We start from the raw sequence: 26,190 nt of genomic DNA on the forward strand, positions 1-26,190 counted from the left end.
TTTGTTGTTAGTTGCCATCAAGCCAGTTCCAACAATTGGCGACCCCATGTGTGCAGAGTAGAACTGCTCCCTAGGGTTTTCAAGGGTGTGACCTTTCAGAAGCAGTTCACCAGACCTGTCTTCCCAGGTGCCTCTGAGTGTGTTCAACTACCAGCCTTTCAACTTGTTTGTACCACCCAGGGGCTCCATTATAAGTCACCTTGTTTATGGTTTTTGTTATGGCAGTCTTAGGAAACCTGATAGATAGACAGGTGGATAAAAAACCAAAACCAAACCCGCTGCTGTCAAGTGGATTCTGACTCATAGAGACCCCACAGGGCAGAGTAGAACTGTCCCATAGAGTTTCCAAGGAGCGCCGAGTAGATTTGAACTGCTGACCTTTTGGTTAGCAGCTGTAGCACTTCACCACCACGCCACCAGGGTTTCCAGATGGATTGGCCGTTCTACTCTGTCCTATAGGGTCACTATGAGTCAGACTCCACAGCAACAGGTTTTGGAGTTAAAGAACTGCCCCATAGGCTTTCTGAGGCTGTAAATCTTTACGGGAGAAGACTGTCACATATTTTTCCTGCAGAGCAGCTATACTGGGTTCAAACCGCTGACCTTTCGGTTAGCAGCCAAGTGCTTAACCACTGCACTACCAGGGCTCCTTTAGATACAGATAGGTAGAAATAAACAGAAGCTCAACAAGGAATGAATTTTTATAGGAAATAGAAAATGCACTCATCCTGCTTTGAAGAGCTATTACTATTCATCCACTGTTGGTGTGTAAGAGACAAGAACAGCGTGGGGCAGGTAGGGGGAGATGAAAATTCTGTTTACATTTGCTGCCTTAATTAAAACACACTCTTTGAGCTGTTTATTGCATAGTAGTCTATCAGGTCAGTCTTTTTATCATATAACGGGCCCTTCATACATTGTCTCCACATAGTACTAAAGCTACTCGAACAAAACCATTCTCCGCTACTTTAGTGGGACTGAATCATTGCCTTTCCTCCCACCCTCCTACTTATTTTCTTTCAGAAACCTTACTCTTTGTCTCATCCTTTTTCCCCACTTCAGTTAGATTGAATTCAAGTGCTGATTACTACCAGCCATCTGACCTCTATTAGTCTCAATGTCATCAGCTGGAATGTGGGGCAATACTTATTTCCTAAAGTTATCGTCAGGATTAAATGAGATAATACAGGAACAAGACATGTGGTGCCTTGCCCATAGAAGGTAGTCCATAAATGTTCCTTTTGGCTTCTCTCTGGCTTCACTTATTTCTCTTTCCCCTCTTTCTGGTATCAGGTGATCCTTCTGTAGAGAGCAGTGGACAAAGAGACACAGGCTGCCTCCTGCTTCTGGCCCCCTGGACTTCCATCCCAACATTCCCTAGTTCCCTATTTGTCTGAGGGATGTTAACTGAGCAGGAGCCCAAAGACAGTTGTTAACCAGGCAACTGAAGCTGGTCTAATGGAGAAGAAAATGTGTCAGTGTCTTGCTTAAGACCTACCTCAATGTGGCTACAACCTCTATTTATAACTTTACTTCCTACCATTCCCACCATGTACTTTGACCCTACTTGACAATTTTCTGACCCAGGAACAGATATCCACGTTCTCTCACTAACCCCTGCGTGATTTTGTTCTTGTGGTTTCTTCTACACATAGATCTGTTTACTTACTTCTCCTTTGAAGCCTACAACTCTTTTATTTACTTGTTTTTTTTTTTTAATATTTTATTTTTGGTGGCAATACATACAACTAAACATACATCCATTCATAATTTCTACATGAACAGTTCAATAACATTGGTTACATACTTCACACTGTGTTACCATTGTATTTCTATCCATCTTGTTTCATCACCATTAATTTAGGTTCTCTGCCTCTGGTGAAGCAGTGGTTAAAAGCTCGGCTGCTAACCAAAAGGTCGGCAGTTCGAATCCACCAGCTGCTACTTGGAAACTCTATGAAGCAGTTCTATTCTGCCCTATGTTGTTGTTGTTAGGTGCCGTCGAGTCTGCTCTGAGTCATAGCAACCCTATGCACAACAGAACGAAACACTGCTCAGTCCTGAGCCATCCTTACAATCGTTGTTATGCTTGAGCTTATTGTTGCAGCCACTGTGTCAATCCACCTCATTGAGGATCTTCCTCTTTTCCGCTGACCCCGTACTCTGCCAAGCATGATGTCCTTCTCCAGGGACTCCTGACAACATGTCCAAAGTATGTAAGACGCAATCTCGCCATCCTTGCCTCTAAAGAGCATTCTGGCGACACTTCTTCCAAGACAGAGTTGTTCATTCTTTTGGCAGTCCATGGTATATTCAACATTCTTCGCCAACACCACAATTCTAAGGCGTCATCTCTTCTTCGGTCTTCCTTATTCATTGTCCAGCTTTCACATGCATATGATGTGATTGAAAATACCACGGCTTGGGTCAGGTGCACCTTAGTCTTCAGGGTGACATCTTTGCTCTTCAACACTTTGAAGAGGTCCTTTGCAGCAGATTTGCCCAATGCAATCCGTCTTTTGATTTCTTGACTGCTGCTTCCATGGATGTTCATTGTGGATCCAAGTAAAATGAAATCCTTGACAACTTCAAGCTTTTCTCCATTTATCATGATGTTGCTCATTGGTCCAGTTGTGAGGATTTTTGTTTTCTTTACGTTGAGGTACAGTCCATACTGAAGGCTGTGGTCTTTGATCTTCATTAGTAAGTGCTTCAAGTCCTCTTCACTTTCAGGAAGCAAGCTTGTGTCATCTGCATAACACAGGTTGTTAATGAGTCTTTCTCCAATCCTAATGCCCCCTTCTTCTTCATATAGTCCAGCTTCTTGTATTATTTTTTCAGCATACAGATGAAATAGGTATGGTGAAAGAATACAACCCTGACTCACACCTTTCCTGACTTTAAACCAATCAGTATTCCCTTGTTCTGTCTGAACAACTGCCTCTTGATCTATGTAAAGGTTCCTCGTGAGCACAATTAAGTGTTCTGGAATTCCCATTCTTCGCAGTGTTATCCATAGTTTGTTATGACCCACACAGTCGAATGCCTTTGCATAGTCAATAAAACACAGGTAAACATCCTTCTGGTATTCTCCGCTTTCAGCCAGGATCCATCTGACATCAGGAATGATATCCCTGGTTCCACATCCTCTTCTGAAACCAGCCTGAATTTCTGGCAGTTCCCTGTCAATATACTGCTGCAGCCATTTTTGAATGATCTTCAGCAAAATTTTGCTTGTGTGTGATCATATTAATGATATTGTTCTATAATTTCCACATTCAGTTGGATCACCTTTCTTGGGAATAGGCATAAATATGGATCTCTTCCAGTCAGTTGGCCAGGAAGCTGTCTTCCATATTTCTTGGCATAGACAAGTGAGCACCTCCGGCGCTGCATCTGTTTGTTGAAACATCTCAATTGATATTGCATCAATTCCTGGAGCCTTGTTTTTCGCCAGTGCCTTCAGAGCAGCTTGGACTTCTTCCTTCAGTACCATCAGTTCCTTATCATATGCTACCTCTCGAAATGGTTGAATATCGACTAATTCTTTTTGGTATAATGACTCTGTGTATTCCTTCCATCTTCTTTTGATGCTTCCCGCGTCATCTGATATTTTCCCTATGGAATCCTTCACTATTGCAACTCGAGGCTTGAATTTTTTCTTCAGTTCTTTCAGCTTGAGAAATGCCGAGCGTGTTCTTTCCTTTTGGTTTTCCATCTCCAGCTCTTTGCACATGTCATTATAATACTTTACTTTGTATTCTCGAGAGGCCCTTTGAAATCTTCTGTTCAGTTCTTTTACTTCATCAATCCTTCCTTTTGCTTTAGCTGCTCGAGGCTTGAGAGCATGTTTCAGAGTCTCCTCTGACATCCATCTTGGTCTTTTCTTTCTTTCCTGTCTTTTCAATGACCTTCTGCTTTCTTCATGGATGATGTCCTTGATGTCATTCTACAACTCGTCCGGTCTTTGGTCACCAGTGTTCAATGCATCAAATCTGTTCTTCAGATGGTCTCTAAATTCAGGTGGGATATATTCAAGGTCATATTTTGGCTCTTGTGGACTTGCTGTGATTTTCTTCAGTTTCAGCATGAACTTACTTAGTTTCAGTATGAGCAATAGATGGTCTGTTCCACAGTCAGCCCCTGGCCTTGCTCTGACTGATGATGATATTGAGCTTTTCCATCGTCTCTTTCCACAGACGTAGTCAGTTTGATTTCTGTGTGTTCCATCTGGTGGAGTTCATGTGTATAAAAAAAAGAAGAAAAATTCTTTTTTTGTGTGTGTGTGTGTATAAAAAAAAATAGTCACTGTTTATTTTGGTGAAAGAAGGTATTTGCAATGAAGAAGTCATTGATCTTGCAAAATTCTGTCGTTTGATCTCTGGCATTGTTTCTATCACCAAGGCCATATTTTCCAACTACTGATCCTTCTTCTTTGTTTCCAACTTTTGCATTCCAATTGCCAGTAATTATCAATTCATCTTGATTGCATGTTTGATCAATTTCAGACTGTAGCAGCTGATAAAAATCTTCTATTTCTTCATCTTTGGCCCTAGTGGTTGGTTTGTAAATTTGAATAACAGTCGAATTAACTGGTCTTCCTTTTAGGCATATGGATATTATCCTATCACTGACAGCGTTGTACTTCAGGATAGATCTTGAAACATTCTTTTTGATGATGAATGCAACACCATTCCTCTTCGAGTTGTCATTCCCATCATAGTTTCCCAATTCAAAATGGCCAATACCAGTCCATTTCAGCTCACTAATGCCTAGGATATTGATGTTTATGGATTTCATTTCATTTTTGATGATTTCTAATTTTCCTGGATTTATAATTCATACATTCCAGGTTCCGATTATTAACAGATGTTTCTTCTCATTTTGAGTCGTGGCACTTCAGCGAATGAAGGTCCTGAAAGCTTTACTCCATCCGTGTCATTAAGGTCAACTCTACTTTGAGGAGGCAGCTCTTTCCTAGTAGTCTTTTGAGTGCCTTCCAACCTGGGAGGGCTCATTTCCCGGCACTATATCAGAAAATGTTCTGTTGCTATTCATAAGGTTTTCACTGGCTAATGCTTTTCAGACGTCCTTCTTCCTAGTCTTAGTCTGGAAGCTCAGCTGAAGCCTGTCCTCCCTGGGTGACCCTGCTGGTATCTGAATACCGGTGGCATAGCTTCCAGCATCACAGCAGCATGCAAGCCCCCACAGTGTGATAAACTGACAGATACATGGGGAATTCTGCCCTGTAGGGTCCCTATAAGTCAGATTTAACTCTATGGCAATGGGTTTCTCTGCCCCTTAAAGTTCTAATCTGTGCTTTAGATTGACTGTTGTCAGTTTACAGTCATATAGATAGTTCTTTATATAAGAGCTCTATGCTCATGGCAAACATTCTTTATTAACTGGGCTAAACTGTCCTTTTAGTTTAACGATGGCTTCCTGGGGTACTTTTGATTCAAAGCTTAAAGATTATTTCCAGGCATTAGATTCAGGGGTTCCCCCAGGTTCAATGGATTGAATAAGTCTGGTTTTGCTATAAGTTTGAAGTTCTAGTCCATGCTTTTCCTCATTTTTATCAGGATCCATGTATTGTGTCCTTGTTCAAAACGTTCAGTGGTGGTAGCACCATCTGTTTCTTCTGGTCTATAATGGAGGTAGTAGTTCATTGAGGCAATTAAACCTGCAGTCCACTTCCTTCTCTAATTCCTGGGCCTCCTTCTTTGTTTACCGTTATAGGTGAATACAGACCAATTGTTGTATCTTGGGTGGCCTCTTGCATGAAGCTTTCAACTCTTTTAAAAACACCTTTCCCAAGAAGCCCCCCAGCCCTTTACCAACCATTCTTATCACTACCCCCTGCACTGCAACTCCCTTCTATAACACGCCAAACATAATTGATGTGATGTTCTTTTTCTTGAACCCTTGAATTGTGTGTTTGTATCTCTCATGAGATACATATATTCTGTATTTTTTACCTTGCTGTCTCCTAGAAAGAAGTCCAAAATCCAAACCAAACCCAATGCCGTCAAGTCGATTCCAACTCATAGCGACCCTATAGGACAGAGTAGAACTGCCCCATAAAGTTTCCAAGGAGTGCCTGGCGGATTCAAACTGCCGACCCTTTGGTTAGCAGCCATAGCGCTTAACCACTACACCACCAGGGTTTCTAGAAAGAAGTCAAGGCAGGATTTTGTGCCCTAGTTATTTCTCTGCCTCCAGACTCTAGATTGGAAATCTCTTGAGATCTAACATTATCTCCTCCTCATCTTTGAGCATCCTCCCACTGCCCCACTGGTCTTTCCCAGTAGGTGCTAAAATATCTGTTGAATTGAATTGAACTTATTTCACTTTATGTTAGAAGCAGCTTTAAGAAGGAGTAGGGCCCATAGAGAGCCCTGGCGACATAGTGGTTAAGTGTTCAGCTGCTAACTAAAAGGTCTGCAGTTTGAATTCACCAGCTGCTCCTTGGAAACCCGATGGGGAAGTTCTACTCTGTTCTATAGGGTTGATATGAGTGGGAATCAACTCAATGGAGATGGGTTTATTTGTTTGTTTTTAGGGCCTGTAGGTCTGCCAGATAAAATATAGGAGGTTCAGTTAAATGAGTTTCAGATAAACAATGGATTTTTTTTTTTTTAGTGTACGTGCCAGATATTGCATGGGATATACTTATACTAAAAATTATTTATTCTTTACCTGAAACTCAAATTTAGCTGAGCTTTAAAATTTTTTTTTGCTAAATCTGATAGCCTAACTGGGAAATGTTTTACAAAAGGCAGGGATGCAGGATCTACTATATTTATTTGAAGTATGTTAGAGGGATAAAAACTCTAAAAGTTGTTGCAGGTTTTTGACGCTCTCTTGTGAGAATTTCCCTGACTTTCATATCTAACTTACTTTATCCCATTACCAGCATTCACCTCTTCAACAGTGGGATCATCAAACATCTGAGAAACACACAAGCGACTGTGCCCTAAAGAAGCCCCCATTGTGGTTCTAAGACTTGTCTCATACTTGCTCCTCCGTCACACCTTCTCTGAGCCAGACGATTTATTCACACAGAAGAAAAAGCTCAGGGTTGTCATTTTTCTAGGAAAAAAACACTAGGTTAACACAAGTGATAATTAGCCAATAATGTCTTGTTTTCCCTTTTTTTCTTGAAAAATCATTTTATACTTTATATAACTTTCCCATTTGTGTGTATACTTCAAACAAATAAAGCAGCTTCCTCTTGTTAAAATTTTCTCTCTTCCTTAAAATGATATCCCTTTCTAGTTTCCTCCGTCATAAAAATCCCCTCTTCCCGGGACATTTTCTCTACTTTTTCACAGCTTTATGCGTCTCAGAGAAAGAAAAAAGCTTCATTTGAATAAGCAAGCCATACACACCACTGTCATGCTTTTAAAAAATGTTCTTACAATTTCCACCCTCCAAAAAATAAATAAGGAGGTGATAAACACACACGCAAACATTAGAATTAGAACCCAGTGCAACCCCCTTCTTACTGCTCTAAGCTTCACTCCTCCCTGTCAGATAATACACAGGACTAAGTGCTTAAACTCTGGAGAAGGAGGGGCGGCTGCCTGCTTTCTGAAAAGCAATTTTGCAGCACAGGAAGGCAGCTGACCTTCCCTGAGAGTGGATGTGTGGAGTTTGACACACGCATTCAAACAAAGCACCCAGCATGTAGCAGAAGAACCCACCACACTTGTTTTCTGTCCATATAAGGACAGGAAGGTGGTTTTTTTGTGTTTATCTTTATTGAAAAACAAACATGTACACCAAAGAATAAACCAAACCTATTGCCATAGAGTAGATTCCGACTCCTAGAGACCCTATAGGACAGAGTAGAATTGCCCCCATAAAGTTTCCAAGGGGTAGCTGGTGAATTCCAACTGCCTGCCAACATTTTGGTTAGCAGTCATGCTCTTAACCACCACACAACCAGGGCTCCAAACAGAAAGTACCCATTACCCGTTGCTACCGACTTGATTCCAAATCATAGCGACCCCACAGGGCAAAGCAGAACTGCCTCATCATGTTCTGACAAGCTGGTGGTTTTGAACTGCTGACCTTTTGGTTTGCAGCCGTAGCTCTTAACTACTGCTCCATCATAGACCTAGCCATTGTATTGTTCCTCTATTCTATTCACTAACTGTTCTGATGAGAGACAACTAAGTAGTAGAGCAGGCCAGGGCTCTGCCTCTACTTTCTCATCCTTTTCCTTAATGCAGTAAAATCTGGCTTTTGCTTCTAACCATTCAACTGCAGCTATTCTTTCAAAGGTCACCAATAACGCGGGTGGTTGTATAATTTATCATATGAACAGGGACACTTTAAAAAAATTATGGAAAATAATATAAAATTTGCCAGTTTAGCTATTTTTAAGTGTGAAATTCAGTGGCATTAATTACGTTCACAATGATGAGCAACCGTCATCACCATTTATTTCCAAAACTTTTTCACCACCTGTTAAGTAATAACTCCTCCTTCTTCCTTCCCAACCAGACCAAACAGGGACATTTTTAAAAGTGGAAGGAGGTGCTACTAATAATTACACTAGGACAACAGGCATAAATGCAAACTATCCTATTAAGAACCTCCTCCTGTCTGACAAATCCAATCCCCTCTTCCCAGCATCTTTCTCGACCTTCTACAGCATTTGACATGGCCACCACCCCTTCTTTTTGCAATTGTTGCCCCCACTGATCTCCTTGACACTACCTCTCTTCCTTGTTCAAAGGCCAACTTAGATCTTCTTCTTTGCTGGTTCCCTTTTTCTGCATTCCTTGGAACAGGTCCTAGTCTGATTGCTTGATGCTCAGCTCTTCTGTCTTTCTATATCCTCTCTCAGAAACCTTCATTTCCATGACTTCAGTTCCCAAGTATATATCTCCTGTCATAACTACCAAGTATTAATCTCCAACCCTGACATATAATTCAAAGTCTGGTGTCATTAATCAAACTCCCTGCTAGATATTTACCCTTGGACATTTCACCATCACCTCAGATTCTACCAGGTACACCCCAACTCTAGGAGTCTCCATTTACTGTGCATTCTACATGAATGATGCTCCCTGGGTATGTGAAATGAGGTGTATCTTAGTTACCTAGTGCTGCTGTAACACAAATACCACCTGTGGGTAGCTTTAAAGAACAAGAATTTATTGTCTCATAATTCTGTAGGCTGTAAGTTCAAATCAAGGCAAGTTCGCTTTAGGGGAGGATACTTCCTTGTCAGTAGCCCCAGGCATTCCTTGTCTTATAGAGATCTTCACATGGCATCCATCTTCAGCCTGTGTATATGTCTCTCTGTCTTTTCCCCTTTATATAAGAAATCACTCAGAAAAGATTAGGGTTAGGACCCACCCTACTCTGGTATGACCTCATTAACATAACAAGAGAAAACTCCTATTTCCAAAAAACAGGGTCATATTTACAGGTACAGAGGTTAGGATTTCAACATATCTTTTTGAGGACACAATTCAATCCATAACAAGGTTAGACCAAGCCACAGAACAATTCTAAAAAATAGTCATCACCATCCAAAAATTATCTTCCCATTTTTCTCACTTCTTCTACCCTCTTGCTATAAACCAGCCCATTCTGATGTCTTCATTTCTCTCAATGGCCCATCATTCATCCTACAAGCCAGGTCTGAAATTCAGCGCCCCCTTAACTCCTTTCTTTCCTTTTCCAGGTACCTCTCATACCTGATCTTTGCCCTAATTCTATCAATTTTTTCCTTATCATATCTCTTGCATCTCTCCCTTCCCTTTTATTCCTACTGACTCCATCATAGTTTATGGTTAGAAAAGAAAGAATTCTCAAATTGGGGGGTGGGGGTGGGGTGGATCTCAGCAATGTCCCCAGCTACAGAGAAAAGGATGAAGACTTGGGAGGGCCAATGGGCTTGGCCATCAGAGTTCAATCTCCAAATGTGCTGCTTCAGTAGCCAGGTAAGTACTGAAGGTGTATCACAGGACGGGGAAGTCTCAGGGCCTCCTCTGCACACCTGGAGGCTAGAAGTTCTGGAATTCCTGTGCACTCCTCAGCTATCTGTTCGCTATCATCTTTTCTTTAAAGCCCGGCGCAAATTCCTGAGGCCTGGCCCCACCAGCCTATACTGATCTCTCTTGTTTGAGCTGTTAATTATAAACCATCTGCCATTGTTACATGGCTATTTCATTTGATCATGTTTTGTCTCCCCAAACTTACACTATGAGCTCCTGGATGGAGGGATAGGACCATATTTTCATTTCTTCAGAATCTCCCACAGTTTCTAACATGCACCAAGTGCCCATCAATAACTGTTAAACAGTGATAGCGTGCAGGATCCAGGGAAAAATGGAAATATGGGACCCATTGTTCAGAAAACAGGAAAAAGCTTATCCCTTTCTTCCATAGTCTCCTTTGATATGTTGTGCTGGTGTTTGTTTAATTTCTATTCAACATTGCATTCCTTCGAGTGCAGGGATACTCGTGAGGGTAAATGTGAACCCTCACAGGTTCCCGAGGTCCTTCCATGACACATGGCAGGCAAGGCACGTGTGCCCGAACCTGACTCACCCTGCACCCTCGCCCAGGCCTCCGCTGGGGGCAGAGGGGACAACCGTTGCTGAGGGGGGTGGGGAGGGAGACCGGGTGGGACTCAGTGAGGGAGTGGGTAGCTGAGAACCTGTTCCTGGTGCATACTCCATTGTCCATTCAGATGAATTCAAAGATAAAATTATTAGGAATTTTAAGACTGCAACCACAGCATATTAAGCCCCAAGCACAGAGTCCCCTCCAGAGCCCAGTGCCCTTTGTGACTGCACTGGCCACATGCCCATGAAACTAGCCCGGCTGTTAAATAAGTAAATGAGTCCTATTGTTCATTCTTTCAAAAGGCAGTGAAAGGGAAGGAGAAAATGGCATAAGACAGAGTGAGAGAGAGAGGTGGGCTGAAGCTAAGGTGTTTTTGTGGCCTGTGATTACATAGGGGAGGGGACTTGAGAGGAGGGCTCCTTGAAGAGGTCCATCCTGGAGAAGGTAGATGGACCTGCAGCAGGAGCACAGATGGAGGGTCTGAGCTCAGAAATGAGCCACACCTCTTCTGCCAAGACTAGGGAGCAGAGGAAACCAGTGTGGAAGAAAATATTTAGAGCTATGAGAGCGAGTCGTGGATATTGGGTGAAATGGGCAGAAGTACCTAAGATTCAGGGAAATGCTGCTCTGCTTCTTTACACTTGGATTATGCAATTATTTATAAGAATCTATTATATGCAAAACCCTGAACTAGTGACTGTGGAGCACAATAAGGTGAATCAGACCCTATTGGTGTCCCAAAGGAGCTTACAATTATAGAGGAGACAAAAAGCAAGCAAAAATACACATGATTTATGACAGAATGTGATGAGTGACTTAAAATACCTCTTTTAGCTAAACCAGACTTCCTGGAGATATCTGTTGTTAAAGATTTGTAACTCAGCTTGACACAGAAGGAAAACACAAAAGTAAATAAACAGCCCAGTAAAGTCATAGCAAGAAAGATTGCTTCAGACTACTGCCTCATTTTCCTTTCTGAGAACTCTCCCAAATTCTTTCAATGGCTATTTATTGAGGGCCTTTGAAACCCCAGCAGGGCAGTGGATAAGCGTTTGACTGCTAACCAAAAAGTCAACAGTTCAAATCCACCAGCCACTCTTTGGAAACACTATGGGGCAGTTTCCCTCTGTCTTATAGGGTCACTATGAGTCAGAATTGACTCAGTGGCTACAGGTTTGGTTTTTCTTACTAGCCCTGGTGGCACAATGGTAAAGCGCTCAGCTACTAACCAAAAGGTTGGCAGTTTGAACCCACCCAGCAGTTCCAAGGGAGAAAGACCTGGGGATCTGCTCCTGTAAGGATTACACAGCCTAGAAAACTCTATGGGGAAGTTCTACTCTGTCACATGAGGTTGCCTTGATAGTACTCAGCAACACCAATTATGTGCCAGGCACTGTGCTATATTACATGTAAGCTAGAGTTTGCAAATAGCAAAGGTAGAGGAGCAGTTTATGAAATTTCAGAATGTCATTCCAGATATTTTAGCTATGCATCTCCAGGTAGAGAAAAGCTTTCCTGGCTCCCAAAGTGCTGTTATCTAGAATGTTTAACAGCCACAAAAGAACAGAGCAGTGCCCTATATAAACAATGACCTGGCTGATGTTAGAGTAGAACGTTAGAGCTTAGGAAAGTCACAAAGTCTGCATAGGGGCATATTCAGACAGAACTCATTGGGATGACTCCTCGATATGACCCCAGAGTTCTAAAGGAGTGAGATATGCAGGGCGAGCTACCAGCAGAGAGCTTGAACCTGCGCATGGTGATCACCCAGCAATGATAAAAAGATAAGAGAAAGAAGGTGAGAGCAGAGTGGGTGGACTCCTTGGGGAATGGAAAAAATTACATTTCTCTTGCACTCCATAGAGCCCAGAGGCATGTCCAGTGGGTACTCACAGATTGAGAACCCTCAAGGAAGTGATGACTTTGAAGCAAAGCTGCATTTTAAGCAGGACCCGCTACATAATTTGTGGGGCCCAGTACAACATGAATAGGAGGGGTCCCTGTTCAAAAACAATTTCAAGACAATGACAGCAGAGCATGAAACCACAGGCAGGGCCTTTCTGACTGTGAGGTCCTGTGTGACTGCATGGGTGGCATGTTCATAAAGGCTGTTTTGACTCAAGTGTAGAGTTTGGGTAGATGGACAGCCCAAACTGGCTTCCCTGCTTACTTGGAATAAAGGAATGCAATCCACTTCCAGAGTAAGGTAGGTACCCAGAATAGAACTGTGAAGGAAATTCCCTTTCAATTATATCATGCTCTTTAAAGAGAAAATGGAAGTATGCTCTGCATTATTTTTCTGAGCCAGTAATGGATACAGTAGGGGACTGAGAGTAAACAGTTAAAAAAATTTATACATACATGTACACACACATACACATACACACACATACACTCATGGTCCCACACATCAAGGGTGGATTAACCAGTGAGCACGGTATGAACCAGCTTACATTCGGCAAGATACACAGGGATTTACTTGTGTTTACCTACTAACTTGTAGTGAACAATTTCACATGGATTTCACCACATCTTTGAAACTGTTCACGACAGATTAATAAGTATACACAAGTAAGCCCCTTTGTACCTTATTGCATAATCCGGCCCTGCCACACATACACACATACATCTATATATGTACATCACCACACACATACAATACACATACATTCACGTCACTTGACTCAAATCCACATGAACCTACCTACTCACCTATTGCTGTGGAGTTGATTGTCACTCATAGCGAGCCTATAGAACAGAGTAGAACTGCCCCATAGGGTTTCCTAGGCTGTAAATCTTTACAGAAGCGAACTGTCCCATCTTTCTCCTGCTGAGTGGCTGGTGGGTTCAAACCACCAACCTTTTGGTTAGCAGCTGAACTCTTAACCACTGCACCACCAGGGCTCCTTTATTCACAGTCCACTCTTTATTCACAGAGCTGTCCAGAGACACCAGAATATCAAGCCAGGAATCGGTTAAAAACACAATCTTTATTCAGCTACTGTTCACTGAGTCTACTGCATGCCAGCACTGTTGTAGGGGCTTCAAGGTGTAGCAGTGAACACAAAAGCCCTGTAGCCACGACTTTACATTATCCTGGGGGAGGCAGACAACAAATATAGCAAATAAATATATAACATAAAATCAGACAAACGTAGCAGGTAGGGGCAGAGAGCCAGGATGTGTATGTAGGAGTGGGTCCGAACTGCTTTAGCCAGGGGCCAGGGAAGACCTCCTGGGGAAGAAGACCACTCTAGCCAGAGAGAAGAGCATGTGGAAAGGCTGTGGACAGAATATGCTTAGCAAGCTCGAGGGGTAGGAAGGATCTCAGTGTTGTCTGATGTTGGTGAGATGGGAGAGTGTTAGGAAATGAGGTCAAAGAGGTAGCCAGACAATTCCATGGCATAATTTATGGGAGAAAATAAGCAGCATTTGGAAAGAATGCACTAGAAGACCATAATGGTAGCTTTATTACACCATCTTTTCTTCATGAAAGAATCCATATTGTATTTCTACCCTTTAAAGAGATGGATCATGAACTATTATTTGTAAACTTTTTTTTAAGTGAAATATTTCAAACATCTTGTTTACATGATCTTATCAATTGATGCAGAAAAGGCATTTGACAAAGTCCAACACCCATTCCTGATAAAAACTCTCAGCAAAAAGGAATAGAAGGGAAATTCCTCGACATAATAAAGGTCATTTATACAAAGCCAACAGCCAACATCATTCTAAATGGAGAGAGACTGAAAGCATTTCCCTTGAGAATGGAACCAGACAAGGATGCCCTTTATCACCACTCTTATTCAACATTATGCTGGAGGTCCTAGTCAGAACAATAAGGCAAGACAAAGAAATAAAAGGCATCCAAATTGGTAAGGTAGAAGTAAAAGTATCCCTATTTGCAGATATTATGATCTTATTATTATTTTTTTTTAATACACAGAACGCCCTCAAAAAATTCACAAGAAAGCTACTGGAACTAATAGAAGATCTCTGCAAAGTATCAGGATACAAGATTAACATACAAAAAAGTAGGATTTCTCTACAGCAACTAAGAAAACTTCGAAAAGGAAATCACCAAATCAATGACATTTACAATAGCCCCCAAGAAGATAAAGTACTTAGGAATAAATCTAACCAGAGATGTAAAAGACCTATACAAAGAAAACTACCAAACGCTACTGTAAGAAACCAAAAGAAACTTATACGTAAGTGGAAAAACATATCATCCTCATGGATAGGAAGACTCAACATTGTGAAAATGTCATTTCTATCCAAAGAGATCTACAGATGTAATGCAATACCGATCCAAATTCCAATGACATTTTTTAATGAGATAGAGGAACAAATCACCAAGTTTATAAGGAAAGGTATGATGAGGCCTTGGATAAGTAAAGCATTACTGAAGAAGAAAAATAAAGTGGGAGGCCTCACACTACCTGATTTTAGAACCTATTATACAGCCACGGTAGTCAAAACAGCCTGGTACTGGTGCAACAACAGACACATAGACCAACGGAACAGAACTGAGAACCCAGACTTAAATCCATCCACCTGTGAGCAGCTGATATTTGACAAAGGCCTAAAGTCTGTAAAATTGGAAGAAGACAGTTTCTTTAACAAATGGTGCTGGCATAACTGGATATCCATCTATTAAAAAATGAAACAAGACCCATACTTCACACCATGTACAAAAACTAACACAAAATGGATCAAAGGCCTACATATAAAATCTAAAACGATAAAGGTCATGGAAGAAAAAATAGGGACAACGCTAAGGGCCCTAATACATGGCATAAATAGTATACAAACCATAACTAACAACACCAGAAGAGAAACTAGATAACTGGGAGTTCCTAAAAATCAAACACTTAATGCTCATCTAAAGACTTCATCAAAAGAGTAAAAAGACAACCTACAGACTGAGAAAAAACTTTTGGCTACAGCATATCCTATAAGGGTCTAATCTTTCAAATCTACAGGATACTGCAACACCTCAACAACAACAAAATTCTTTGCCCAATTAAAAAATGGGCAAAAGATATGAAGAGGCATTTCACCAAAGAAGATATTCAAGAGGCTAACCAACACATGAGGAAATGCTCACTATCATTAGCCATTACAGAAACAGAAATCAAAACTACAATGAGGTACCATCTCAACCCAGCAAGGCTGGCACCAATCCAAAAAACACTATATAAATGTTGGAGAGGGTGTGCGGAGATTGGAACACTTATGCACTGCTGGTGGGATTATAAAATGGTACAACACTTCAGTAAACAATATGGCGCTTCCTTAAAAAACTAGAAAGAGAAATGCCATATGATCCAGCAATCCCACTTCTAGGAATATACCCGAGAGAAATAAGAGCTGTCACAAGAATAGACATACGTACAACCATGCTCATTGCAGCACTATTCATAATAACAAAAATATGGAAACAACCTAGGTGTTCATCAACAGATGAGTGGATAAACAAATTATGTTACATAACACAAAATGGAATACTATGCAACAATAAAGAACAATGATGAAACCATGAGACATCTCACAACATGGAGGTATCTGGAGGGCATTATGCTGAGTGAAATAAGTCAATCACAAAGGACAACTATTGTATGAGACCACTATTATAAGAACTCAAGAAAAAGTTTAAAGAGAGAAAAAAGCATTCTTTGATGGCTACAAGGGTGGGGAGGGAGACAGAGGGGAAGTCACTAATTAGATAGTAGATAAGGGTCAACTTCCATGAAAGGAAGTACAATACACAATACAGGCAAATTTAGCACAACTGGACCAAAGCAAAAGGAAAGAAGTGTCCTAGACATATCCAAACACTTTGAGGGACAGGGTAGCTGGGGCTAGGCCCTGAGGGCCATAGTTTCAGGCGACATCTAGGTCAACTGACATAACATAGTTTATAAAGAAAATGTTCTACATCCCACTTTGGTGAGTAGTGTCTGCAGTCTTAAAAGCTTGCAAGTGGCTGTCTAAGATACATCTGTTGGTCTCATTCCACTTGGAGCAAAGGAGAATGAAGAAAACCAAAGACAAGAGGAAAATACTAGCCCAAAGGACTAAGGGACCAAATGAACCAGAGACTCCACCAGCCTGAGACCAGAAGAACTAGAAGGTGCCTGGCTACCAATAATGACCGCCCTGACAGGAAACACAACAGAGAGTCCCCGACAGAGCAGGAGAAAAATGTAGAACAGAATTCAAATTCATGTAAAAAGTAGAGACTTAATGGTCTGACTGAGATTGGAGGAACCCCCAAAACTATCGCCCCCTGACGCTTTGTTAACCCAGAACTGAAATCATTCCCAAAGCTCACCCTTCAGACAAAGATTAGACAGGACTATAAAACAAAAAATAATACATGTGAGAAATGAGCTTCTTAGTTCAATCAGATATACAAGACCAAGTGGGCAGCTCCTGTCCAAAAGCAGGATGAGAAGGCAAGAAGGGACAGGAACTGGTTGAATGGACACAGGGAACCTGGGGTGGAAAGGGGGAGTGTGCTGTCACATTGTGGGGATTGCAAGCAATGTCACAAAACAATATGTACATAAATTTTTGAATGAGAAATTAACTTGAGCTGTAAACTTTTGTCTAAAAAAAAAAACTTTTGTCTAAAGCACAAATAAATATGCATGTTCATAACAACAACAACAAGAAGAAAATCTTGTTTACTTGGATGTTGCACCTGCTAATCATCTTTTGGAAATGTAAATATCACAATATATGCTGATTCTGATTGACTTTCTCGCCCTAAAATTGGTGAAAAACTGGTTTCTAAAAATTGTTCCTGAAAGCAAAGAAAGAACCTAAATAATAAATTTTAGCCTGTAGAAATACTAAAAAAAAAAAAAAAAAAAAAAAGTAGCCAGGGCCAGGTCACTGTGATCCTCAGGGGACAATGTAAAGATTTTGGATTGAGATGCTGACTTCAGTTCTGAAAAATGAGAAAAGTCATGCGCAGATAGGGTACAAGAATAAATTCCAGGCAGAGAAGTTGGCATGTGCAAGGCACAGAGGAGTGAGTGGCCACTTGTCTGTGGGAGAGCTTCTAAGAGGTGATCTTGGTGGTAGCAAGGTTAAGGAGAAATGAGCCCTGTGAAAGAGGTTGGGGCCAGGCCACAAAGCACCTACTGCATGCTAGGTAGACACACACCACAGACAGGCCAGCTACCTTCTGCAGCACGGTCCACTGATTCTGATAGGAGGGGTCAGTTCAGGTCCACACTATCACACTGATGGGAAAGAACAATGAGTCCAAGTCCCTGATGCTGATCTGCCGCGGCCATTATGTTCTCTTTGCTGAGCTCAGAAGCAGGAGGGCCCAGGAAGTTACTGCTCCCTGAGACAGTATGAAGTATACACCAGCTGGAGGCCTGTGCCCTTGGAGTTGGGCAAGTTGAAGGAAGAGAAATAGAATGAACAATGGGGCAGTATGGGTCAGAAAATATGGACAAAAGAGAGAGAAGGCTACAAAGTGCCAGAAGGAGCAATCCATGAGTCTCTGACAAATGTCCAGGTCTTTTCCCTGAAGAGGGCCTGTTCCTACAGGCTGATGCAATCTTATCTCTGTTAAGGGATCTCATCACTGCTTTCACATGAGCATTCCATGAAGCAACAGTGGCCAGGCCTCTTAGAGTAACTTCTTAAGTATACAGCAGGGAATTCTCTCTGTGTTCTGAACTGAGAAGGCCCTTGGCAAAATTGTGAAACAGTTGAGGCTGATGTTTACCACTCCCACATATACTCCGTAGGCCCATTCTTTGCCCAGGGTTTAGCTTTGGTCTCAGCAAAGATGTTAGTCAATTGAACTTAATGTGTTACTGCCACATAGCATGTTGAACGCTTCTGCGCTGGTATCCTGACACTCTTTTCCAAAGAGCAGACTGGAGGGCTGGGGAGTGGCAAAAATCTGCTTTACTTCAGAGTGTGGAAATCAGAAAGCTGCAACTTAGTTCTCTTTGTCTAGAAAATCATTCTTAATCTGACTGACGTTTATGGAGCGATGGGACAATAGGGGTGTGATAGGATGACGCTGGCCTCATACTGTGGGGATTATGTGTTCATTCATGGCTTTGACAAAAATTTATTGAGCACCTCCTAAATGCCAGGCATATTGTTCAAGGTGCCACGGTTATAGTAGTAAACATATATTCTGTGGATTCATATTTTAAATATTATGTGGAGTAAGAACACAATCACAGGACATTGGAAAAAGCTCTTCCTCTCCCTTGTTCATCACAGAACATTCTAGAACGATGGGAAATGCAGGTGGTCTGGTTAGATCATTCAGTGAGATCAGAACATGTGAATCATTTCTGACTGGCAAATCACACTGGGGGCTCAAACTAGGAGGGGCTATGTAACTGGTATACCAAAAGTGGGTAAACTCTGAAATAGGAAGGAAACTATTTATCTCGTAATCAACAGGTTTCAGCTTTTTCTGATTTACATCGGTGGTGTGCCGGAGGAACTGTCAGAGTGAGCAGCCAGGCCCAGGTACAGACAGCAAGGGGTGCATTGTCTGCAGAGAATTTAAAAGCAATAATAAAACTGACTACAAGTTTGTCTATTTTTTATTATCACCATACTCAAAATCCTAAACAGTGTCAGTGTTCAAACATTTCTCCCTTGCCAGAGGAACACTCTAGCCCTCCCTCTCCCCCTTGACATACCACTGAACTTATCCATTAAGTACTCTAAGCCCTATTATGGTAGAAACAAAAATCCTGCTTTTTCCAGGAAATAAATTGTCATGTTTTATCAGCATTCTGTTATCATACTTATTACTGAAGCATTTCACAAATGGCTTCCTCGGAAACACAGATTCACAAAACGTTAAAAGCCATTACTTGATAAAAGAGGACTATGGTTAAGTTTGGGAAACAAAAAAATAGCAGGTGTTCATGCGGCATTATCCACATAGCGAAAAGGTAGAAATAACCCAAGTGTTCATCAACAGAGGAATGGAAAACAAAATGTGGTATATACATACTATGGTGTATTATTCAGCTATAAAAGAAATGAAGTTCTGATACATGCTACCACATGGAGGAACCTTGAAAATATTATGTTAAGTGAAATAAGCCAGCCACAAAAGGAAATACATTACACGATCCCACTTATAGGAAATATCTGGAATAGGTAAATCCACAAAGACAAAAGAAGATTGTGACGACCAGGGGATCGGGGAAGAGAAATGGGAGTAAAAAAATATTTTTCAAAGAGAAAATAAAAAAATATTTTAGAGGGTAAAGCCTGAGGTTCAGAAGTGATTCAGACAAAACAAAGACTGGCGCAGACAGCAAGGACTCAAATTCAGGTTACCTTATACTTGTCAATATTGTTTGGATAATTAAATAATTGTTGATTATAGAAAAGAATGAATAAACTTTACTTCATTTTCTAAAAAAAATGTTAAACTAGCTAGGTTCAGGAGAGTAAAACAATTTTAATAAATGTAAAATCTCATAGAATCAGGTACTAATATCAGGGATTATAAAAAAATAAAGTACAATTCACTGGCATTTAGCACATTCACAATTTTGTACAACCATCATCTCTATCTAGTTCCAGAACACTTCTGCAGCCTTTCTGGATCTAGACATTGAGTGCCTCTGCAGTGGAGGGAGGACTGGGCAGTATGACAATATAGTAGTTATGAACATGGAAGCCAGACAGACCAGATAGGAATCCCACCTCTCTGTTCACTCACTGGGCAACATGGAGCAAGCTACTCAACCACTACAGGGCTTAGCTTCCTTATCTCTAAAATGGGGATAATAATAGAATCTACCCCCTAAGGCTGTGGGAGTATTAAGTGAGAGACAGGGATGTCCCTTCTCCATCCATCAAATGCACCTTAGGCCTTCTTGACCAAACTCAGAGCTTCTTTTGGGCATATATTCAAAAGGTGGGAAAACAGTTAAAAGATTTTGAGTACCATTCTGGTGACTGTAGTGATACCAAAGCAAACCTAGATTCTTATATCTTATTTGTTTTTCAGAGAGAATCTTATTTTCACATAGTCCTATAATTTTTTTTTTTATTGTGGTGACACTATAAACAAAACATTGGCCCATTCAAAATTTCTACATGTATAACTTATGGACATTGATTACATTCTTTAAGTTGTACAACCATTCCTGCTGTCCTTTTCCAAATTATTTCACTACTGTTAACGTAAGCTCAATATCCCCTAAGCAAAAACTTCTCCCTTCCTTCTCCTTCCCGCTCCTGGTATCCACTAATAATCTGTGGTTTATTTCATGTAAGTGAGATCATACAGTATTTTTCCTTTTGTGACTGACTCAGTATAATGTTTTCAAGTTTCATCCATGTTGTGACATGTATCAGGCCTTCATTTCTCTTTCTCATAGTTCTTTAATTTTGAATAAATTGCTCTTCTCTATTCATTGATTGTATAAACAATGTTTTGTTGGCTTTTGCCTCATAACAAGTCCCTGTAATGCTTCTGTCTGTTTCTACTGCTGTCTCATATGTGCTCACAAACAAGTATGTTTACCTACCATACCTGTCTGGCCTGAGCAGCCAGACTCTGGGGCCCAATGAGGGATACAATACCTGATAAGGAACTGCCATGGTGTTGGGGTGGGAACCCCTGAGGTGGCAAAGCTATTTTAAGATTCAGCTGCAACATGGGTGAGAATATCCCCTCCCTTCAGTGCTCCTTTCTTTCTTTCTTTTTTTAAAGGAGTAATAAACCAGGGATTCCGGTGCCCCACTCTTCCAAAGGGCTTTGAGAAAATAGCTCTTTCTCCTCACCACAGAACTCAGACATGAACCCAGAGTTATAAGCCCGGGGTGACAAGTCAGAGCATACTCACGAGAATGTAGGGTTCCTGAGGGCAGAAACTGTGTGTCTTAGTCACCACTGCATTTTTCCCTGGCAGAGAGCGGACCCTCAAGAAATAATTGTTGGCTGCCAGATGCAACTTACACTGCATTGCCCGTGCTTTTCAGTAACAAGGCTGTGAGCATTGAGTAATTTCCCAGTCCTTCAGTAGATTGTAACTCCAGGACCTGGAAGCCTTTCTTTAGGCAGAACAGGTGATCTAATGCCCTATCTATAATGGGGTGATTTAAAGACACTCTGAAACCCCCCCCAAAAAGATTTTCCTAATGGTGCCCAAAACTCCATGAATAAAGAGTTTTTCCATTTGTGTTATCCTCATTAACTTCTTTGAAACTGCCTTGTTGTTAGTTGCTGTGGAGTCAGTGACCCCACGTGTGCACAGTATAACCGCTCAATAGTGTTTTCCCGCCTGTGGCCTTTCAGAAGCAAATCTCCATCCAGGCCTGTCTTCCAAGGCATCTCTGGGTGGATTCAAACCTCCAACCTTTTGGCTAGCAGTCGGGAGCTTAACAGTTTGTACCACCCTGAGAAGGGATATCCACATTGGGCCTTTCATTCCTCATAATGAGAACGAGTTGGTCACCTGAACTATTTCTCCATAAGAGGTGCCACTAACAGGTGAGGACAGCTGTCGAATTAGGAGGGTTAAATTTGCCCTTCTCCAACATGGCTAAGCATGTAGACCCAAGGGTTCTTCTAGACCTTACTCAGCCTTCAACACTGACTTAAAATATAACTCACACCTCCTCTGGCTGGAGACAGGTTCAAGTCTTTCAGTCCACAAGCCTATTTCTTAGGAACACCCCCTGCTTCCCACCACCTCCACATGATCCAAACAGAGACAGCCTATTGGTGGCTGAATAGTTATTATTATGGCTGATTTTTTTTTTCTTTATAAGAATGATAGATGTATTTTCTATTTTAGGAACTCCCACCCATCTTTATGTGGTTTGCATTTAAGACCAGCCAAAGGGCCTGTTGGCGAGGCCACGCAGAGGCTGACATTTATTGAACACCTCACCGTTGCCAGGCACCCAGCCAGATGGAGACTTCCTCCTCAAAATGACTTTGATAGGCTGATGTTATCATTTCCATGTTTACCAAGAACAAAGCTGAAGCTCTGAGGGAATAAAATAATTCAGACACGGTCACGAAGCTGGGTTGAATCCCACAGATCTTGTTCTCTCTTCCATAGTAACAGAGATTTTCCATACCCACCGTGGGGCAGAGAACGCAAGGTGGCATGTAACAGAAACTCACGCAAAATAAGCTTTAACAAAAATATGAATGTTTTGAGAGGAATATGATACTGGGTACCATCTAGAATCTGACGCAAGTTGGATCACCAGGGCCTCTGCAGCAGAAGCTTTGTCCTTAGCGCTCTCCATCTGGACCGACTCAGCAACCCGTAACTCTTTCTCTTGGGGTTCTCAAGGAAGCTAACCTAATTGGCTCCTGGACAGCCAATGGATCGTCTCCCTCAGGGTGGCGTGTTCACCTTTTGTCCAATTAGCTATGACCAAGAGTCATAAAGTGAAAATGTGGTTCCTGGAACCTAACTCTGTGAGTGGGTGGGGCAGTTCTGGGGCGGGGGCAGTTCTCCGGCGGGGGGAAATTCCTGTGCTGGGCAAACATCCCAAAGGTATCTACTGTCCAAGTATATTGAGTTGTTGGCGGGGGGGAACCAAACCCACTGCTGTCCCATTGACTCCGACTCATAGCGACCCTACAGGAAAGAGTAGAACTGCCCCACAGTTTTCAAGGAGCGCGTGGCGGATTCGAACTGCCAACCCTTATGGTTAGCAGCCGTAGCACTTAACCACTACGCCACCAGGGTGTCCATATTGAGTCAGGCACAGTAGATGTTTATTACCTGGTTGTTGGGCTTTTTTAAAAAGTTCCGGCCAAGAACCTTGAGGACTTTGGCCAAATCATCCTTTTCTTTTTCATTTAGTCCACAGGCACTGGCTCATGAGGCCATATGTACCCCAGTGCCGTCGAGTCGATTCCGACTCATAGAGGCCATATGTAGTCAAGAAAAATATGTGACATTTCTGTAAGCCTGTTGTACCCCGGTTTACAACCTCTGGAGCAAATCGGGAAAAGAAAAGTGGACTATTTATTCGCAAAAGCTGAGTTTCAAGGGGAGAGAGGGAATGGGAAAAACATTTGTGGATAGGGCTATTGTGTTTGCTGCTGGAAGACTACCAAAGCCAGTTGTTAAATGGGTGGGCAGCAACAAGTAGGTGCTTTGTTTTTTCCGCATAGGAAGTTGTTTTCTCTGTTTTGCAAATTAAATTTATTTTGTCTCTGGGGGCAAAAACTTTAATGCTTGAGACTTTTTTTTTTTTTTTTTTTCCCTTCACGGTGTTCTTATTTTGCATTTTACCTAACTCCAGAGCTCACTGAAAGTTCATTTGTTGAGAAGTGCATTGCTGGCAGGTTAGTTCATTAACTTTGAAAGGCCGCCTGTACATAGGCTAGTCTTATACTGCCACCATAAGGGAGCTGCCGGAATTCCAAGGTGCTTTTAGTTTAAATGGTTATCAAATTTAAAGAGTTTCAGAAAGGAAAGTGAGCCAGTTAAGAGAAAAAATTATAATGGAGCAATCCACTTCTTAAAGGGAAGAGGGGAGAGGGGATTATTGTTTAGGAAGCGCTGAGTTTCTGTTTATGGTGATGGAAAATTTGGCTAAGATATTGGCAGTGGTCGTGCATCGTGATTGATATAATTTGTGTCACCTAATTGTACACGTGAAAAATGTTGAATTGGCAGATGTTGTGTTCTCTATGTTTTTATAATAATAAAAAGATCTCCTGGAGGGCCTAAAGGGATAAACAAGTAGGTCAGACTTAGGCAGATGTGGATTTGAAGCTTGCTTCCGCTCACCACTATTGGTGAGTCCTTAGATGAGGCATTTAAATTTTCTAAGCCACAAATGTAAAATTTGGATGCTGTACCACTTCACAGGGCCTTTGTGTTAACTGAAGCACTTGGTAAGCACTCAGTAAATTATTGGTATTACTACCTCAAATTGCCCATGACTGAAATTGTCAAGGAATCCTCCTGCAGGAAAAGATGGAGAAAGGTGAGGGGATCAGTAACCCAAATAAAACCAAACTCCCAAAATCCAGCTTGGAGAGGATGTTCAGTAAGTCCTTAAAGGGTTTGGGGAAAGGGGTGACATCACCAGGGATGGTTCCAGCTGTCATATTGAAGGTGGAAACCGTTCTTTTCGACTGATAGTTTTAGAGAATCCTTTGTATTGGCCTTTTCAAACTACACTCCCCTCTCTCCTGCAGCAGCCTCCCCAACCCCTGGCAACCTTTAAACTGTTCTCCATTTCTATGATTTTGTCTTTCCAAAAAATGTTATATAAATAGAATCATACAGTATGGAACCTTTTGGTATTGGCTTTTTTCACTCAGTATAATTCACTGGAGATTCATTCAGATTGATGCTTGTATTAAAAGTACATTCTTTTTGATTGCTGAATAGTATTCCATGCTATAAATATATCACCCTTTATATAGCCATTCACCCACTGAAGTTCATCTAGGTTGTTTCAAGTTTTTGGCAAGTTACAAATAAAACTGCTATGAAGATTCGTGTACAGGTTTTTGGATAAACACAAGTGTTAACTTCTCTGGGATATATGCACAGGAGTGCAAATGCTGCATCAAATGGTAATCACATGTTTACATTTTGTAGGAAACTGTCAAAATCATTTCCAGAGTGACTGCACCATCTTACAGTCTCACCAGCAATGTATAAGTTACCCAGCTTCTCTGCATTCTCTCTAATATTGGGTGTAATGACAAGACTTTTTTTTTTTTTTAAAGTATTGTTTCCTTTAGTATTTTTTGCTAAACCACTGGGATACTTCTAACATCCTGAGTCTTATCAGCCCTTAATCAAGAAACCCCAAGTAGATAACAAGTATAATTATTCCTAACTGGCATCGTAACGGCCGCGTCTTGAACTGCCTTGTCAGACAGAATGGTTTTATTGCACACAAGAATTGAAGATTTTCTCCAGAGAGATGACCAGACTGTTATGCCAATACATTATGCTTGTATTTGAGTAATAAATGTGTTATGTTGTCCAGTTACCACTGACCTATAGTCATAATCTTTTAGTCAGTTGGCATTCCATTTACAAACATGTGCTATATTACCTACCCACAATATCAGTTTTTAAAAGTTAAGTGTTTTTAAAAAAGTGTAAAGTTAGTACAGTGTCAGCAGATCTGGCAGGGACATAATGAAAACTCCATCTACAACAGACATTTGTCAGCATTTCACAATTTACAGGGTACTTTTTCTAAGCATTTTATGTATGCATGTGTACCTACATATGTATAGCTCATGTGTTATCTCAGCCATGGTCACTTTTAATGAGTTCATGTTTCCTTTTGGTTAACTGTTTTTCTACTTTATTTTTACAAATTTTTTTTTCAGTGTCGACCATTTTCTCCTGATAGTATCACTGTCATTTTATTTCATCATTTTTCTTCTTGCTATGACAAAACTTCTATTCTGATTGTTAGTTCACGAGAAAGTCTTGTTGGTTGAGTAAATCATATACTATAAGAGAAGCAGAATACAAGAACACAGTATGGTAAATTGGAAGCATTGGCCTGATTTCATGACCTTAGAAAGAAGTATTCTGTGGCTCTGTCCCTGCTAAGAGTGACCAG

General features: G+C 41.2%; 1 long non-coding RNA gene across 1 annotated transcript in view; it reads left to right on the top strand.

The window, feature by feature from the left end:
• The window catches only part of LOC126082057 (uncharacterized), a 118,864-nt gene extending 104,248 nt beyond the window's left edge, over window positions 1-14,616 (top strand). Inside the window, exon 3 of the long non-coding RNA XR_007518497.1 lies at window positions 14,540-14,616. This is a non-coding gene — a long non-coding RNA (uncharacterized LOC126082057). The remainder of the gene's footprint in view (window positions 1-14,539) is intronic.
• Window positions 14,617-26,190: the final 11,574 nt, after the last annotated feature.

The sequence above is a fragment of the Elephas maximus genome, chromosome 1, assembly GCF_024166365.1.
Source record: "Elephas maximus indicus isolate mEleMax1 chromosome 1, mEleMax1 primary haplotype, whole genome shotgun sequence".
In the NCBI taxonomy this organism is placed as follows: Eukaryota; Metazoa; Chordata; class Mammalia; order Proboscidea; family Elephantidae; genus Elephas; species Elephas maximus.